General features: G+C 38.7%; 1 long non-coding RNA gene across 1 annotated transcript in view; it reads right to left on the bottom strand.

Moving 5' to 3' along the window:
- Nucleotides 1-5,486: 5,486 nt before the first annotated feature.
- Nucleotides 5,487-19,983, bottom strand: part of LOC136153256 (uncharacterized) — a 35,299-nt gene continuing 20,802 nt past the window's right edge. The window contains exons 3-6 of the long non-coding RNA XR_010660378.1: nt 19,191-19,316; nt 18,709-18,819; nt 9,175-9,277; nt 5,487-6,270 (exon numbers count right to left, since the gene is read on the bottom strand). This is a non-coding gene — a long non-coding RNA (uncharacterized lncRNA). The remainder of the gene's footprint in view (nt 6,271-9,174; nt 9,278-18,708; nt 18,820-19,190; nt 19,317-19,983) is intronic.

Genomic DNA, 19,983 nt, shown 5'->3' with positions numbered 1-19,983 from the left:
CCAAAGAATACATAGAGATGACCAACAGGTACATGAAAATTTGTTAAACATTATTAATTGTTGGGGAAGGGCAAATCAAAACCAAGATGAGATATCACCTTACACTTGTTAGAATGACTGTTATTAAAAAAAAGAGAGAAGAAATAACAAGTGTTGGCAGGGATGTGGAGTACTTTGTGCACTGTTGGTGGGACTGTAAACAGGTGCAACCACTATGGAAAACAGTCTGGAGTTTCCAAAGAAAATTGAAAAAAAAAAAAAAAAGAACTATCATATGACCTGGCAGTTCCACTTCTGGGTATTTATCCAAAGAAAATAAAGACACTAATTTGAAAAGGTATATGCATCCTCATGTTCATTGCAGTATTATTTATAGTACCAAAGGTATGGAAACAACCTAAGTATCCGCAATGTGTGAATGGATAAAGACAATGTGGTACATGTATTTAATGGACTATTATTCACCCATGAGTAAGAATAGAAATCTTTTTGCTTGGGATAACATGGATGGATCTTGAGGGCATCATACTAAGTAATTCAAGCAGAGAAAGACAAATACTATTCGATCTCTTTTATGCAGAATCTAAAACAACCCCCTCCCCCAATCAAGCTCATAGATACAGTGAATAGTTTGGTGGTTGCAGTAGGTGAGGGGTGGGGGGTGAGGAAAATGGAGAACTTTTTCTTAGCTTAAATAAATTGAGCAAAGAATTATAATTAAAAATGTAAATTTAGATTTTTTGCCAGATTTCATGATCACTAGCCACTATTTTTCAAATCCATTTTCACCCATGCACTTTTTCTAATCTCCTTCCAGAACAAAAATGAGAAGCATAGTATATCCTTTGTTAGATCAATGGGTCCCTAAGGCTTTGTTCTTTTTTAAAATACCTTTTCTCTTTGCTGTTCTGATTGTATAATCTCTAACATAGTCTCTTCAAGTTCACTGTTTCTTTTCTCTATTCTGCTCTTCAGTCTATCCATTGAGCTTTTAATTTACATTTCACTTCTAAAATTTCTAATTGGTTTTCTCTATACCTTGTGTTTCTTTGCTGAGACTTGATTTTTTTTTTCATTTGTTTCAAGCATATTTGTAAGTAATTGTCAAAACATTTTCATAAGATCTACTTTAATTTCCTGGTCAGATAATTCCAAAATCCTTGTCTTTCTGTGTTGGTGTCTGTTGATTGTCTTTTCTCAATTTGAGATTTATCTGGTTCTTGGATATTGTATCCAGATTTTGAAGAATGTGATATGACACTCTGTATCTTATTTAATTTTATTTTTATTTATTATTTATTTGGCTGCACCAAGTCCTCATATTGAAGTATATTTACACTATTAGAATAAGCTGCATAATGTGGAGCTCCATAATTTTGAACTGTGACGTTGGAGAAGACTCCTGAGAGTCACTTGGACTGCGAGGAGATCAAACCAGTCAATCCTAAAGGAAATCAGTCCTGAATATTCATTGGAAGGACTGATGCTGAAGCGGAAACCCCAATACTTTGGCCACCTGATGCAAAGAACTGACTCACTGGAAAAGTCCCTGATGCTGGGAAAGATTGAAGGCAGGAGGAGAAGGGGACAAAAGAGGACGAGACAGTTGGATGGCATCACCGACTCGAGGGACATGAGTTTGAGCAAACTCTAGGAGTTGGTGATGGACAGGGAAGCCAGGCATGCTGCAATCCATGGGGTCACAAAGAGTCAAGACAGGACTGAGCCATTGAACTGACACGGAAGTCTGGTAATGGAGCTATGTTGGTTCCACCTTGTGACAAAAGCCTGAACTGCAGCTTAAACATTTGGGAACAGGAAAGTGGGACAGAGGGACAAACTCACCAGACAGAGCTTTCTAGACGTCTGGATGGAAAGGGGGGAATTGCTTGGGTATGGCTCTACTGATGGCCTCTTTCTGACCATTTCGTATAAAGGGAATCATATAATACGTGATCTTTTGCATATTCAGGTTTTCACTTGGCATAAATTTTTCAAGGTTCCTCTAAGCTGTAGTGTGTATCAGTACTTCATTCCTTTTTATTGCCAAATAACATACCATGTTTTATTTATTCTTTCACAAATTGGTGGATATTTAGGTTATTTCCACTTTGGGCTATTATTAACAATGATTTCCATTCGTATATTAATATTTAAATGTCTTATTCAATTTGAAATGGTTACTTTCCATTTATAGTTATTATGAAATATTGGCTATATTCCCCATGATGTACAGTACATCTTTGAGTCTATCTTATATCCAGTAGTTTGCACCTCCCACTCCTACTCCTCCATCGCTCTTTTGTTCCTTCCCGCCCACCACTGCTAGCCATGAGTTTGTTCTCTATATCTGTGAGCCTATTTCTGTTATATTTCCTAGTTTATTTTTTAGACCACACATGTGATATCATATAGTATTTGTCTGTCTCTGTCTGACATTTCACTTAGCATAATACCCTCCAAGTCAATCTGTTCATTGATTGCTACAGGCATTATTTCATTCTTTCTTATGGCCGAGTAGTATTCCATTCTCTCTCTCTCTCTCTATGTGTATATATAGATAGATAGATAGATAGATATACACCACATCTCTCTCTCTCTCTCTCTCTCTATATATATATATATATATGTATATACCACATCTTCTTTATCCATTCATCTGTTGATGGACACTTAGGTTGCTTCTACATCTTGGCAATTATAAATAATGCCATGAACATTAATGCACATGTATCTCTTCATGTTAGTGTTTTTGTTTTGGTTATATACCCAGAAGTGGAAATGCTGGGTCATACAGTAGTTCTGTTTCAGTTTTTAAGAAACCTCCATACTGTTTTCCACAGTGGCTTCACCAGTTTACACTCCCATCAACAGTGTACCAGGGTTCCTAAATCTCCACATCCTAGGCAACATTTGTTATTTGTGGGGCTTTTGTTAATGATAGCCATCTGGCATGTGTGAAGTGATATCTCACTGTAGTTTTGATTTGCATTTCTCTTATCATTAGCAATGTTGAACATCTTTTCATGTACCTATTGGCCATTTGCATTTCTTCTTTGGAAAAATGTCTCCTCAGTTTTTATGCTCACTTTTTAATTGGTGCGGGGTTATTTTCTTAATGTTGATTTGCATGAGCTGTTTATGTATGCAGAATATTAATCCCTTATCAATCACATCATCGGCAGATATTTTGTCCCATTCAGTAGGTTGTCTTTTCATTTTGTTAGTCGTTCGCTTTGCTGTGCAAAGTCTTTTAAGTTTAGTTAGGCCATATTTGTTTATTTTTGTTTTTATTTCCTTTACTTTAGGAGATGGATCAAAAAACAAACAAACAAACAAAAAAACATTGCTGCAATTTATAGCTAAGTGTGGTCTGCCTATGATTTCCTCTAGGAGTTATATAGTATGCAGCCTTACATTTAGGTCTCTAGTCTATTTTGAGTTTATTTTTCTGTATGTTAGGGAATGCTCCAATTTTATTCTTTTATTTGTAGTTGTCCAGTTTTCCCATGCACCATTTATTGAGGAGACTGTCTTTTCTCCGTTGCAAGAACTCTCTGTTTCACTGTCTGAGGATCTGTCACACTGTTTTCATAACTCTGACAATCCTGAAGAGAACAGGCATATTTTGTTATTTTTCTCATGATTAGACTGTGGTTGTGGATTTAGGGGAAAAAATACCACAGAGTTGAAGTGCCCTTCTCATCACATCATATCTGGGAGAACATGGTACCCACATGACATCACTGTTGGAGAGGTTGACCTTCATCACTGGGTTAAGATGCTGTTTGCTGTGTTTCTCCAGTGTACGATAACAGTTTTCCATTCACCTACTCTATTCTTTATAACTGAATCACTAAGTCAGCCCTGCCTTCTGGGATACAAAGGGGAAGGTTCGTCTCATGGAGGGAAAGTATCTATTTGTATTATTTTGAATTGCTTAATTAAGAAAAATTATCTCCTCTTTTTATTAATTCATTTATTTAATGGATTTATATATATTTTTATTATAAGATTTGTGTTATTTTACTGAATGGATACATCTTAAAAATGTGATTTCTGTAATGCAGTACAAGTATTTTGACTTAAGAGCCAGGAACCTGCCAAAGACTAATCACCACCATTACACTGATATTTCAAAACTAGTATATTGCTTAATTGTGTCTTAACAGACAATACTTTAGGTGACACATTTAACTGTGGCAAAGTGTGAGACATAATTTTAGATGATTTCATTGCATACTTGGAAATCTTTAACAAAGAAATGAAAACAGGTACATCAGAGTTTATTTAAATGACCATAAATAATTGCTAACATGCCTTAAATTTATTTGCAAAATCCCTTTCAATGAAGCAAGAATATGAGATGTAAAAGGGAAAGCATATGCTTTATTTGAAAGTGCGATGTCTAAGGCACAGCCTTCACACTGTCTGACTGATTCTATGGAAGGTATTTTACAATTTGAGCTTTTTGGTAACTGATAGCATGACAAAATGATCTTTGTCTACATACAAGCAAATGAATTCTGTCCTGGGGCCAGACATACATACCTCCTGGAGAAATATCTGGTTGTCTTCATTTGACTCATGATCTATAAATGTGACAAAGAGGTGAATATTGACACTGTCATGGTAAATTTAAAAGTGTGGGAGAACATAGCCCATTAGATAAGGGATGAAGATTGAGTCCGAGGGCAGGTGCAAGGAGATGTGAGTTGAGTATCAAGAATTCTTTGTAAAATTTTGGTGCGAAGGGAAGAATATACATCAAGAGGACACTAAGCAGAGACGTGGACAGAGGCTCACAGCAGTAAATGAAGTTGTAAAAATCACCATTTATAGAACACTTGAGCAGGCTGAGATCTTAATGAGAAGGATCCATCTCTTCTTAGATGTAACATCTCAAGATACCACACCAGGCTTCTCATGCCTTACTTCCTTATTTCCGTTCTGGAGAAGCCTAAGACTTAGCCAAAGAGTGACGTAGAGTTTCTTCCTAATGCCTGTCAAATATATGAATGGAAGAATAGATGGACGCACAGTGTGTCAAAGATGTGATAAGAATTTAAGGATTTTTATCCATGACTGTGGAAATCCTCAGGGAGATGACTGAACCTGTGTGGTGGGTGGTTGAGAGGATATAGCTCCTCAGGACTCTGCAACTGAGGCTGCAAGATGGGAGCCCTCAATTTCAGAGCTCAGCAGCAGATTTAGTCAGACAGCCACACCTTTTGTCATGGAGAGATCCATCCCTGACCTGAGCAGGTGAGTGCAGACAGGCTTGCCTTCCATCTGGGGAAAGAGACTACTGTCTGCTCAGAAGCACGTTGTGGTCTAGCTGTGTGCCATTTAGAAAGCCTTGGGAATGAGCAAATCCAGCTCCTCTCTAATCCTGAACTCAACATACACCACAGAGAGATATTCTCAACCTCCTTCCAGGGATACACACTGTCATTGGGAGCCCCCGGAGTCCACACACACACACACACACACACACACACACACACACACACACACACACAACTGGAGCTTACAAGCAGGCAGTAGCATTAGGAGAAACTGTAGGCTTATGTGACTGTCACTCATTGTTAGGCTTCCTATGTAACTAGACCCATTTGCAGTGAAAAAAATGACAGTTATGACTGATAAGAGTCTTGTTTAGGAAGAAAGCTTTTATTTTAAATAACTTTGATATGCAGTTAAAAATGATGGCAATAGACTTACCATTCATCACATCAGAAAGTATAACAACAAACTATGGAGTATTTCCAGTGGGTGAGCATGAGGGGAAGCCTACACGTTCTGATACTGCTGGTAGGGCCCTCAATCAGTACGTCTTTCCAGGTTGATTTGTCAGTGTCCATTAAAGAGTCTGTGCACTTCCTGGCTGTATGTATTCAGGGACTGCTCCTTCAAGTATTAATCCTCGACAGGAGAATTGTCCCTCTATTAGAGAGTGCATATTCCTTATGACATATAGGTGGTCTGGGGACTCTGCTTTCAAAAGTTTAAACAGAGTCCCTTGTTTCTTTGCTTTAGCTTTACCGAGGTATAATTGATATGCCAAAAAATTACACATGTTTAACATATACATATTCTTGAATTTGGACCTATGCATAAACCCATAATAATCACCAAACCAAAGTTGATGTATCCATCAACTCCAAAATTTTGCTTGTGTTCTTTTCACACTCCCCAGGTTTTACAGAATAGGAAATTGAGGTCAAACCAGGTTTATTATCTTGCAAAAATATAGGCAGACCGGGCATCCTGGAATCAGAAACGAAGATACAGATTATAGAAGTGACACATGTCAGCAGGAAAGCAAAATTTACTTGATTTTGGCCTGATGTGTGCCTGAGCCTCATGCAGTCTGTATGTGGATATGTAAGGTACTAGTCTCTGCTTTTCTTAGTAGCAGGATGACCCCCAGCCAGGTTACCTAATCTCTGTACATCACCACTTCACCAGCTACAAAATGGTGTGGAAATCATGCTCTACCTCCCCGGAGTGTTGTGCAAAATACATGAGGATAAAAGTAGCAAAAAAAAAAGTAGCAGACATTCAGGAAAGCTGAGTTCTTCATGGTTTCCTAAGGTTAAGAATACTGCTTTTTGCAAGTTTTAAGTTCCAAACATCCTATGACCATGCATAAGTGGTCATTCAATTAAGAAACAGTATGAGGACTACTGACTTCATCTGATACAGAGTGTGATAAGCACTGAAGATTGGAAAGTATTTGGAAATCACCGCTTGTTCCTTCCCAACTAAGGTCTCAAAAGGAAAGGCTCTTTCCTAAATGGGATCTCATTTACCTCTATATCTATCTCACAGATTTTATCTGAAAAACAACCAGCACAGGGGAAAAGACTTACCCAAAGGTGGATGATGTGCCTGGCGCCAGTATCCTATTGCAGTGTTCCTTTGCAAACCGCCTCTTTCTGGATAACATTGCATATATTACTCTGGAGAAATTAACACAGAAGATAAAAAGTGGAATGGGAAAGTATACACAATAAAGTGATGTGGGGTGATGGTTTTGGTGGTTTCTTTCTCAAACCATATGGAGCTGGTCCAGTGATTGTTTCTTTCTTCCTAAACTAACTGACAAGTTACGCCAGTGAAGAGATAGGACATAGAAGTGTATAATGGAAACTTATACATTTCTTTTCTGCTTAATCTTTCCAGCCGTCATCATAGAGTAATGCTATTTGGATTATGTCAAGGGACCCTCCTATAAAGGAAGAATGGGGATGGAATAGGAGGGGAACTAACATCTATTGAGTGTCCTATGTACAATATGCTGTGTATGACACCCGACATATTTTTTCTTTTGCTCCTCAAAACAATTGTTTACATTTTATAAATTAGAAAAGGCAAACTCAGAAATATTTAATTTCTAAGAATTATATGTTTATATATATATATATACATATATATAAAATATCCTACCATAACTGTAAAGATCACAGAAATGCTAATCCTGAGGCAGTGCTCTCCTCATGTAAAACACCGCATCCTTTTTACTCTGTGGTGGTGCAGGGCTTAGGGATAAGTGTTTTGAATTGAGTATGTTTTCCTTGACAATCATGCATGTATGGATGGGCACTAATACTTTTCTTTCTCCAGGTGGACACTTTCAATAAATATAAGCATCTAGATCTCAGAAGAGAGATCTTCTAGGACATGGATTTTCACTGGAGTGTCTGGCAAATAATATTCACCCAATAAAAATGCATTGAAATCACAAGTCCATGGATCAGTGAATGCATGGAGAGCTCCTACAACAAAATACCAAAGTGGACAGTGAATGCATGGAGAGCTCCTACAACAAAATACCAAAGTGGACAAAGTGTGTAAACTGCTTACAGATGAAGAAACTAAAATGGCCAATAATCACAAAAATATGTTCCAACTCACTAATAATTTAAGGAGTGCTAATGAAAACATCTAAATATCCTTTCATTACCTATCATCTGACACATGAAAAATACAAAAAACAAAAATCAACAAAAAATTCACAAACATTTGAAAACTGGCTTGTGTGTGTGTGGGACAGGTTGGAGAGGCTAAACTTCAGCATAAGTCAAGGAAACAGAACACAGTCAGAAATAAATGTAAATATTATGAACAAAAGTTTAGAGGGGTAAGAAATGAGAATGCTCTGACACCTTACGGGAGAATTTAAACTATTGAAATCACGTCCCAGGGAAGATGGCAGGGAAATTTTTACACAACTATAAAAGTAAGCTGGTAAGAGGATATTTGCTGCAGCATTGCATGAAATAGGAAAGAAAAATGGAAATATAGGAAGCTGTCCAAATGTCCATAACTATGTGAGTAAAGGCTATCAAAACCATTTATACTTCTCTATGGGCTTCAAGGCAAAATGAAAAAAAAAAAAACATGAAATTCCAGAGTTAGCTACTGATCAGGAAGAAAACAAAGCTGTGCCCCTGATTAACTGAAATCCCTAAAGTCAGTCCTGGAGGAAGGCATAGCAGCCCACTCCAGTATTCTTGTTTTTGTTTATCTGGTGGCTTAGTGGTAAAGCATCCACCTGCAACGCAGGAGACACGGGAGACGTGGGTTCCATCCCTGACTTGGGAAGATTCCCCTGGAGGAGAGAAATGGCAACCCACTCTACTATTCCTGCGTGGAGAATCCCATGGACAGAGGAGCCTGGCAGGCTACAGTTCATAGGGTCGCAAACAATCAGACACAACTGAAGCAACTTAGCACACACGCATGCAAAGTTAGTCCTCTGTTCTGAATAATGGTCATAATAATGGGTAACTTGAATAGCTGCTAGGATTAAAGGACATGAAATATAAAATACAATTCCTTAAAACACTTCTGCACATATCACTTGCCCTCCCTCCAGATCACCTGTCTCAAGGGCAATACCTGAGCTTCTGCCCGAGCCCCACCCTTCTCTTCAGGGATAAGTCATTGCATGTGGCCCAGACACCAAGGTCAGCTGGCAGAAGGGGCAGGATTTCATGTCCTCTGTCCTCATCCTCTCCCAATGGGGTAGGTGAGTGAGTACTGTGGGACAACAGCAGGGGCGTGTGACCATTTCTCCAGCCCTGAAAGCCCATCTTCTAAAAGGGCGGCTGCTCTGTGTCCTCAGGGAGAGTGAGGGATGGGACCTCATCCCATCCTGACACTTACTTGCAGAGGTGACCCAGGCTCTGTCACCGTGATCTTGGGCATCTGCGACTGGGCCTCATGGTGCTTTTGTCACAAAGCTCTCTTGATGGGTGAATGAGGAAACCTGCCCAAAGGGTAGAGCACATGGTCAGACTTCAGGGCCCTTTAAGAAGTAGGGGCTCCACCAAGTCAAAAAAAGAGGAGGAGATAGGGAATCTACCTGAAAAAGAATTTAGAATAATGATAATAAAAATGATCCAAAATCTTGAAAACAAAATGGAGTTACAGTCAGCCGCGCCGCTGGTGTAGTGGTATCATGCAAGATTCCCAAAATGGAGTTACAGAGAAATAGCCTGGAGACGAAGATTGAGAAGATGCAGGAAGTGTTTAATAAGGACCTAGAAGAAATAAAAAAGAGTCAATTAAAAATGAATAATGAATGAATATGAGATAAAAAACGCTCTGGAGGGAACCAAGAGTAGAATAATGGAGACAGAAGATAGGATAGGTGAGGTAGAAGATAAAATGGTGGAAATAAATGAAGCAGAGAAAAAAAAAGAAAAAAGAATCAAAAGAAATGAGGACAACCTCAGGGACCTCTGGGACAATGTGAAATGCCCCAACATTCAAATCATAGGAGTCCCAGAAGAAGAAGACAAAAAGAAAGGCCATGAGAAAATACTCGAGGAGATAATAGCTGAAAACTTCCCTAAAATGGGGAAGGAAATAGCCACCCAAGTCCAAGAAACCCAGAGAGTCCCAAATAGGATAAACCCAAGGCGAAACACCCCAAGACACATATTAATCAAATTAACAAAGATTAAACGCAAAGAACAAATATTAAAAGCATCAAGGGAGAAACAACAAATAACACACAAAGGGATTCCCATAAGGATAACAGCTGATCTATCAATAGAAACCTTCAGGCCAGAAGGGAATGGCAGGACATACTTCAACTAATGAAAGAGAATAACCTACAACCCAGATTACTGTACCCAGCAATGATCTCACTCAGTTATGAAGGAGAATTCAAAAGCTTTATAGACAAGCAAAAGCTGAGAGAATTCAGCACCACCAAACCAGATCTCCAACACATGCTAAAGGATCTTCTCTAGACAGGAAACACAGAAAGGTTGTATAAACACGAACCCAAAACAACAAAGTAAATGGCAACGGGACCATATCTATCAATAATTACCTTAAATGTAAATGGGTTGAATGCTCCAACCAAAAGACAAAGACTGGCTGAAGGGATACAAAAACAAGACCCCTATATATGCTGTCTACAAGAGACCCACCTAAAAACAAGGGACACATACAGACTGAAAGTGAAGGGCTGGAAAAAATATTTCACGCAAACGGAGACCAAAAGAAAGCAGGAGTCGCAATACTCATATCAGATAAAATAGACATTAAAATAAAGGCTGTGAAAAGAGACAAAGAAAGATACTACATAATGATCAAAGGTTCAATCCAAGAAGAAGATATAACAATTATAAATATATATGCACCCAATATAGGAGCACCACAATATGTAAGGCAAACACTAACGAATATGAAAGAGGAAATTAGTAGTAACACAATAATAGAGGGAGACTTTAATACCCCACTCACAACTATGGATAGATCAACTAAACAGAAAATTAACAAGGAAACACAAATTTTAAATGACATAATAGACCAGCTAGACCTAATTGATATCTATAAGACATTTCACCCCAAAACAATCAGCTTCACCTTCAAGAGCACACGGAACCTTCTCCAGAATAGATCACATCCTTGGCCATAAATCTAGCCTTGGTAAATTCAAAAAAATTGAAATCATTCCAGTCGTCTTTTCTGAAAACAGTGCAGTAAGATTAGATCTCAATTACAGGAAAAAAATTATTAAAAATTCAAACATATGGAGGCTAAATAACACGCTTCTGAATAACCAACACATCATAGAAGAAATCAAAAAAGAAATCAAAATATGCATAGAAATGAATGAAAATGAAAACACAACAACCCAGAACCTATAGAACACTGTAAAAGCAGTGATAAGGGGAAGGTTCATAGCATTACAGGCTTACTTCAAGAAACAAGAAAAAAGTTAAATAAATAACCTCACTCTACACCAAACCAAATAGAGAAGGAAGAAATGAAGAATCCCAGGGTTAATAGAAGGAAAGAAATCTTAAAAATTAGGGCAGAAATAAATGGAAAAGAAACTAAAGAGACCATAGCAAAAATCAACAAAGCTAAAAGCTGGTTGTTTGAAAAAATAAACAAAATTGACAAACTGTTAGCAAGACTCATTAAGAAACAAAGAGAGAAGAACCAAATTAACAAAATTAGAAATGAAAATAGAGAGATCATGACAGACAACACTGAAATACAAAGGATCATAAGAGAATACTACCAGCAGCTCTATGCCAATAAAATGGACAACTTGGAAGAAATGGACAAGTTCTTAGAAAAGTATAACTTTCCAAAACTGAACCAGAAAGAAATAGAAGATCTTAACAGACCCATCACAAGCAAGGAAATCGAAACTGTAATCAGAAATCTTCCAGCAAACAAAAGCCCAGGACCAGATGGCTTCACAGCTGAATTCTACCAAAAATTTAGAGAAGAACTAACACATATTTTACTCAAAGTCTTCCAGAAAATTGCAGAAGAAGGTAAACTTCCAAACTCATTCTATGAGGCCACCATCACCCTAATTCCAAAACCAGACAAAGATACCACAAAAAAGAAAATTACAGGCCAATATCACTGATGAACATAGATGCAAAAATCCTTAAGAAAATTCTAGCAAACAGAATCCAACAACATATTAAAAAAAATCATACATCATGACCAAGTGGGCTTTATCCCAGGAATGCAAGGATTCTTTAATATCCGCAAACCAATCAATGTAATACACCACATTAACAAATTGAAAGATAAAAATCACATGATTATCTCAATAGATGCAGAAAAAGTCTTTGACAAAATTCAACATCCATTTATGATAAAAACTCTTCAGAAAGCAGGAATAGAAGGGACATACCTCAACATAATAAAAGCTATATATGACAAACCCACAGCAAACATTATCCTCAATGGTGAAAAATTGAAAGCATTTGCCCTAAAGTCAGGAACAAGACAAAGGTGCCCATTCTCAACACTACTATTCAACATAGTTTTGGAAGTGTTGGCCACAGCAATCAAAGCAGAAAAAGAAGTAAAAGGAATCCAGATAGGAAAAGAAGAAGTGAAACTCTCGCTGTTTGCAGATGACATGATCCTCTACATACAAAACCCTAAATACTCTACCAGAAAATTACTAGAGCTAATCAACGAATGTAGTAAAGTTGCAGGATATAAAATTAACACACAGAAATCTCTTGCATTCCTATACACTATCAATGAGACAACAGAAAGAGAAATTAAGGAAACAATACCACTCACCATTGCAACAAAAAGAATAAAATACTTAGGAGTATATCTACCTAAAGTAAAAAAAGACCTATACATAGAAAACTATAAAACACTGATGAAAGAAATCAAAAGGACACAAACAGATGGAGAAACATACCGTGTTCATGGATTGGAAGAATCGATATTGTCAAAATGGCTATACTGCCCAAAGCAATGTATAGATTCAGTGCAATCCCTATCAAGCTACCAACTGTATTTTTCACAAAACTAGAACAAATAATTTCACAATTTGTATGGAAATAAAAAAAAACCTCAAATAGCCAAAGTAATCTTGAGAATGAAGAATGGAACTGGAGGAATCAACCTGCCTGACTTCAGACTCTACTACAAAGCCACAGTCATCAAGACAGTATGGTACTGGCACAAAGGCAGAAATATAGATCAATGTACAGAATAGAAATCCACATACCTATGGACACCTTATCTTTGACAAAGGAGGCAAGAATATACAATGGAAAAAAGACAACCTCTTTAACAAGTGATGCTGGGAAAACTGGTCAACCACTTGTAAAAGAATGAAACTAGAACACTTTCTAACACCATACACAAAAATAAACTCAAAATGGATTAAAGATCTAAATCTAAGACCAGAAACTATAAAACTCCTAGAGGAGAACATAGGCAAAACACTCTCTGACATAAATCATAGCAGGATGCTCTATGACCCACCTCCCAGAATATTGGAAATAAAAGCAAAAATAAACAAATGGGACCTAATGAAACTTAAAAGCTTTTGCACAACAAGGAAACTATAAGCAAGGTGAAAAGACAGCCCTCAGATTGGGAGAAAATAATAGCAAATGAAGCAAGAGACAAAGCATTAATCTCAAAAATATACAAGCAACACCTGCAGCTCAATTCCAGAAAAATAAATGACCCAATCAAAAAATGGTTCAAAGAACTAAACAGACATTTCTCCAAAGAAGACATACAGATGGCTAACAAACCCATGAAAAGATGCTCAACATCACTCATTATCAGAGAAATGCAAATCAAAACCACAATGAGGTACCATTACACGCCAGTCAGAATGGCTGCTATCCAAAAGTCTACAAGCAATAAATGCTGGAGAGGGTGTGGAGAAAAGGGAACCCTCTTACACTGCTGGTGGGAATGCAAACTAGTACAGCCGTTATGTGGAACAGTGTGGAGATTTCTTATAAACCTGGAAATAGAAGTGCCATATGACCCAGCAATCCCACTTCTGGGCATACACACTGAGGAAACCAGATCTGAAAGAGACACGTGCACCCCAATGTTCATCGCAGCACTGTTTATAATAGCCAGGACATGGAAGCAACCTAGATGCCCATCAGCAGATGAATGGATAAGGAAGCTGTGGTACATATACACCATGGAATATTACTCAGTCATTAAAAAGAATTCATTTGAATCATTTCTAATGAGATGGATGAAACTGGAGCCCATTATACAGAGTGAAGTAAGCCAGAAATACAAAGACCAATACAGTATACTAATGCATATATATGGAATTTAGAAAGATGGTAATGATAACCCTATATGCAAAACAGAAAAAGAGACACAGATGTACAGAACAGAATTTTGGACTCTGTGGGAGAAGGTGAGGGTGGGATGTTTCGAGAGAATAGCATCGAAATATGTATATTATCTTGGGTGAAACAGATCACCAGCCCAGGCTGGATGCATGAGACAAGTGCTCGGGCCTGGTGCACTGGGAAGACCCAGAGGGATCGGGTAGAGAGTGAGGTGTGAGGGGTGATCGGGATGGGGAATACATGTAAATCCATGGCTGATTCATGTCAATGTATGACAAAAACCACTACAATATTGTAAAGTAATTAGCCTCCAACTAATAAAAATAAATGGGAAAAAATAAACAAACAAACAAAAAAAGAAGTAGGGGGGCTCTCTGAGCCGTTGTCCTAAAGAAGGCACTGTGAAAAGTCATTTCTCATTTTTTTTTCTCCTATGACAATATATAAATCTTTATGAAGGAAGCAAGTATCTCTCTGTTATACCATGAGACAAACTTTTGAGATGAGATGGTTCCTTCATATTAACTGGCAATTTTTCAAAGAGAGAATAGCATTGAAACATATACATTACCCATATGTAAAATAGATAGCCAGTGGGAGTTTGATGTATGATGCAGGGCACTCAAAGCCTGTCCTCGGCATGACAACCTGGAGGGATGTGGTAGGGAGGGAGGTGGGGGGGGCTCAGGAGGGAGGGGACACATGTATGTCTATGGCTGATTCATACTAATGTATGGTAAATCTATCACAGTATTATAATTACCATCCAATTAAAATAAATTAAAAAAATTTTTTTTAACTAAAATGAAAAAAAATTCCTCCTTGGATCCCTCATTCCAATGCAGCCACAAGCCTTCTCCATCCTGCCCTGCCTCAACTCCTCCTTGTCCACTTTCTCGTCCTTTGTCTGTCCCTCCCTCTTTAAAATCAATGTTCCAGAAAGTCTTCTACATCCACTGTTAAGGTTCTTTGGATCCCACTGGCTAGTCATATCTCTGCACTGTGGCTTCTGTCCCCATGATTGCAATAAACATGCTCACACAAGCAATGTTTTTGTCACTAGGCCCCGATATTTTGTGTAAGTAAATATATTATCATAGTGAGTATTGCTTTTAATGATGCCTAAAATACACATGTTTGAGCAGACTGCTCCTGTCACTTAACATCAAATCTTTGGCAGTTTCCCACACTCTGGAGCATGAGGTGCTGGGTACAAACCCAAGCTGTCCTGCTCCCTAATTGTGCAGTGCTGGGCCAAGTCTTTATGTCCCTGTCACTCGGCGTTTCTTCTATAAAATGGGGATGAGCACAGCAATAGTATCTACCTCATAAGGTGCTACAAGGACTGATGGAGATGATATATAAAAAAGTACCTAGCACATTAGTAAGTTTTAGCCATATTTCTTCCTTCTTATATGCCTTTATTGGCAATACTATCCCCACAGGCATAAAAAATAGGATATAGGCTGATGGTTCATTCATAACAGTCTCCTAGGACCACCTTGGGGCTTCCCTGATGGCTCAACTGAATCTGCCTGCAATGCAGGAGACTCAGATTCAATCCTTGGATCAGGAAAATCCCCTGGGAGAAGGGAATGGTTACCCACTCCAGTATTCTTGCCTGGAAAATCCTTATGGACAGAGGATACAGTCCATGGGTTGCCAAGAGTCGGACACGACTGGGTCACCTTAACAAATTATTGAGCTTCGTGGCTTAAAATGTCAGAAAGTTCAGAGACAAGCTCTCATAGTTCTAGAGACCAGAAGTCTGAGATCAAGGTGTCAGCAGGGCCAGATTCTTGCCAAAGGCTCTAGGGAAGCATCCATCCTTACATCTGCTAGTGTCCAGTGGCTTCTGGAGCCCCTTGGTTTGTGGCAGCACAGCTGCCATCTCTGCCTCTCAATATCTCTTCACATGACTTTCTTCCCTGTGTGTGTGAAATCTCCCCTCCTTTCTCCTATAAGAACACTAGCCTTTGTCGATTTCACCTCAGTATCCTTAACTGGGGCTTCCCTGGTGGCTCAGAGGTAAAGCCTCTGCCTGCAATGCAGGAGACCTGGGTTTGATCCCTGGGTCAGGAAGATCCCCTGGAGAAGGAAATGGCAACCCACTCCAGTACTCTTGCCTGGAAAGTTCCGTGGGCTACAATCCACAGGGTCGCAAAGAGTTGAACATGACTGAGCCACTTCACTTTTCACTTTCAATCCTTAACTGAATCAAATCTCTCAAGATTATTTCTTATTAAGGTCACATCAACTTGTATGAGGGTGTTAAGATTGGACACATCTTTTCGGGGGACCCACTTAACCAACTTCAATGAGGTATGCAGGTTCCCAAAGTACATGTAGATGAGATCTTATCCATTGTAGATAAATATACAAATACACACATAAATGGGGGCTCCCCTGGTGACTCAGTTGCTAAAGAATCTGCCTGCAGTGCAGGAGACCTGGGTTCAACCCTGGGTCAGGAAGATCCCCTGGAGAAGGGAATGGAAACCCACTCCAGTATTCTTGCCTGGAGAATTCCATAGACAGAGGAGCCTGGTGGGCTACTGTCCATGGGATCTCAGAGTCAGACACAACTGAGCAACTAACTCTAAGCACACAAATATATAAATATCTATGGGGAATTCCCTGCTGTCCAGTGGCTAAGACTCCATGCTGCCAATACAGGGTGCCCAGATTTCACCCCTGGTCAGGGAACTAGATCGTACATGCCACAACTAAGAGTTCCCATGCCAGAACTAAAGGTCCCACATGCTGCAATGAAGATCAAAGATCCTATGTATTGCAACTAAGACCCAGTGCAGCCAAATAAATAGCAAACTATTAAAATTAAATAACTATCGATTGTTAGGTTGTTAAAAAGATTAACATCTGCATTAGAAAATTCTGGAGGAATATAATATAGAGGAAAATACAGTTTAATTGGGTGGTATGTTTTGGGGTAATGCTTTTTTCCCCTCTCTTCTATGTCATCCATCTTTACCTAAAATGAATACCAATTGCTTTTGTACCTATATAAAAACAAAACAAAATGGGAGGGAAGCAAGAGGGTTCTTAGCCCAAACATAGGAAAGCCTTTGGAATGGGAATGCCCTTGAGGCACAGGAAGGGAGATGAGATATCGGGGAACCTTTCTAGATTATAACAGGACACATTCCACCCAATTCCAAGCTATAGTGGCCACTGTCACTATTTTAAATTCCTGTGTATTGAAGTGGGAAAAACAACTGTACATCAGTTTGGTTGATTATGCTTTGCAGGTCTTATCAGATGAGGAGTAGTGTGCACTGGTTAGATGTGGGTCTCAGCAGCCACCCAGAATCTGTTCACATCTTAGTCTTGTGACTGGCGAGCCCTGCCCTCACTCTGTCTCACTTCCTTGATGTTTAAATTCGGGCAACAGTAACTCTTCCTCGTGGGTTGTGGTGAGGACTAAATGAGCAAGTACAGGTTTAGCACTTACAGTAGCATAGGCAGAGGGGAAATCAGCAATAATATTAAGTATTCTTATCACTATTATGATATACAAATTGACTATTAATGATACCACTGCCATTTTTATTATTATGTGCATTTGTACTGATTGGCATAGACTAACCTTCACAGTATATTTATAGTAAAAGTATTTTATAGTTTTCATTTGTATTCATTTTATATTTTACTTGAAGGATAATTGTTTTACAATGTTGTGCTGGTTTCTGCTGTACAACAATGTGAATCAGCTATAATTATACATATAGCCTCTCCTTCTTGAGCCTCCCTCCCACCCATCTCACCCTTCTAGGTCCTCACAGAGCACCAGGCTGGGCTCTCTGTGTTATATAGGAGCTTCCCACTAGTTATTTGGCTTATACCTGATAGTATATATATATATGTCAATGCTACTTTCTCAATTCATCCTACCCTCTTCTCTCCCATATTATTTTTAAAACTCCACATATAATCGGCATGATCTAATATTTGTCTTTCTCTGAGTTATTTCACATACTGTAAATGAACTGTACTTAAGTTAAAAAACAAAACACTTGCCACTTGCATAATAAAATTTCGAAAAATGTATTCAAATGATAACAGTGCTTATCCACTGTAAGAGTCTCTAACTTTTTTTCCTCTCCTATATTTCCCATTTTTTATTTATAACAAAAGGGTCTTGGTTTTTTGGTAGTGAAAAAAATAGTATTTTTAGCCCTTCCCAAAGGAAACTGGTCAGCAGCAAAATGAGGAACATCCCTAAGCCAAGGGAATGAGGTAACAGCATGGTCCAAGGTGAATGAATCTACCACATGACAGTCCCAACTGGGCAACTTCAGGGACAAGACAGAGGCTTAGGGGAGGGGCAAGCCTGTCTCTCAAATAAGCCTTCCAGTCAGCATTCAGACGATCTTGCCAATTCCCAGAATTTTAGTGAAGTCAAGAGATGAAAGCCAATTTCACAACATGCTTCTTTCTGTCCCCTCCAAATAAAGCCCCCTGAACTGAAACCAGGTTCACTGGTTTAATCACACAGTTAGCCAAGTTCAACTTGCAGCTTCTCCCTCAGGAGGAAAAGGCAAGAGTGATTCACCTCTCTTCTTTTGCTCCAGGAAAATGTCTAGTAGACTCAATATCACACTTGGTTCTTCTCTACTGGATCTTGTTTCTGAGGCTCAGAGTCCATACCTTCTCTAATGTTCCACTGTAAGGAAGGAAGAGTAAGGAGATAAACACATGGAATAGAGAGGAAAATGAGAGGAAAGGAAAGCACATGAAATGCAGGGGAAGGGCCTCAGGATCTGCTTGCCTGCCCCCTCTCATTTCCCTGGAAGCGGTGCAATGAAGCTTTTCCTCTTCCCCAGCTCCATCACACAGCCCCCTCCACACACAGCAGTGACACTGAGGCTCTCACATCATGGACATGTGCCCTTATCCCTGCTTACATTATAAGTCTAAGTATTCTCTCCAGTAGACATGCTATTATGGAAATGTCAGAGGCATCACGTTGACAGAATCAAGGAGGTAATGTTGGAATGGGAACTAACATTGCTGAAAGGTTACTAGATACCATACCATGTTGGTTATCTTCATTTCCTCTTCATATGCTCAAAGTAATGCCTTGAAATGGACATCATCACTTCCTTTCCACAGACTGGCATATACTCAGGCTCAGAGAGCAAAGCACATGTTCAGAGAATCCTAGGAAGGCACAAAATGGACAGAGAGGCAACTTTGTAGAGCTGGCAGGCCAATTCTGTGACAGTTTGATCATAAAAATAAATAATTCTGTCAGATGGAAAACCTTTGAAAAAATAAGAATCTATGAGTCTTACTAATAAAAGAAATACATGAATAAATAAATAAATGATAGGGGAGAAGGGAAAGCTCAACCCAACATCTGAATGTCAATTAACATCAATAAATCTAGAAGAAATGACAAAATTATAAAAGCAGCACTTAACAACTAAAATAGTCATAACAGATTCAGATAAGAATCACAAATGGATTTCAGTCTGTAATAAATCCCACAGCAATCACTGAGTCACCATGGTAACCATGCTGGCCAAGGAAATCTGTGATAAAACAAATAGCAACGATCTTGATACATTTCCTAATATGTGCTAGAAACTGAGCAGGACTAACATAACACACAGGAATTAACCTCAAATATTCCTGACACAAATATTCCTTACAACTTCACCAATACACACAAACACACACACACACATCCCCACCTACATACATGGATACCCACATTCATAATGCTCTCTCCCACTTTTTCTTACCACCCAAGAACCCAGGAATTCATCAAGGTAGATTTGTTTGAGGATAATGAAGATAACTCCACAATTCAATCCTAACCACA

Source organism: Muntiacus reevesi, chromosome X, assembly GCF_963930625.1.
Source record: "Muntiacus reevesi chromosome X, mMunRee1.1, whole genome shotgun sequence".
NCBI classification, from domain to species: domain Eukaryota; kingdom Metazoa; phylum Chordata; class Mammalia; order Artiodactyla; family Cervidae; genus Muntiacus; species Muntiacus reevesi.
The sequence above is the reverse complement of the archived record's forward strand: the minus strand, read 5'-3'. Positions and strand labels throughout refer to the sequence as shown.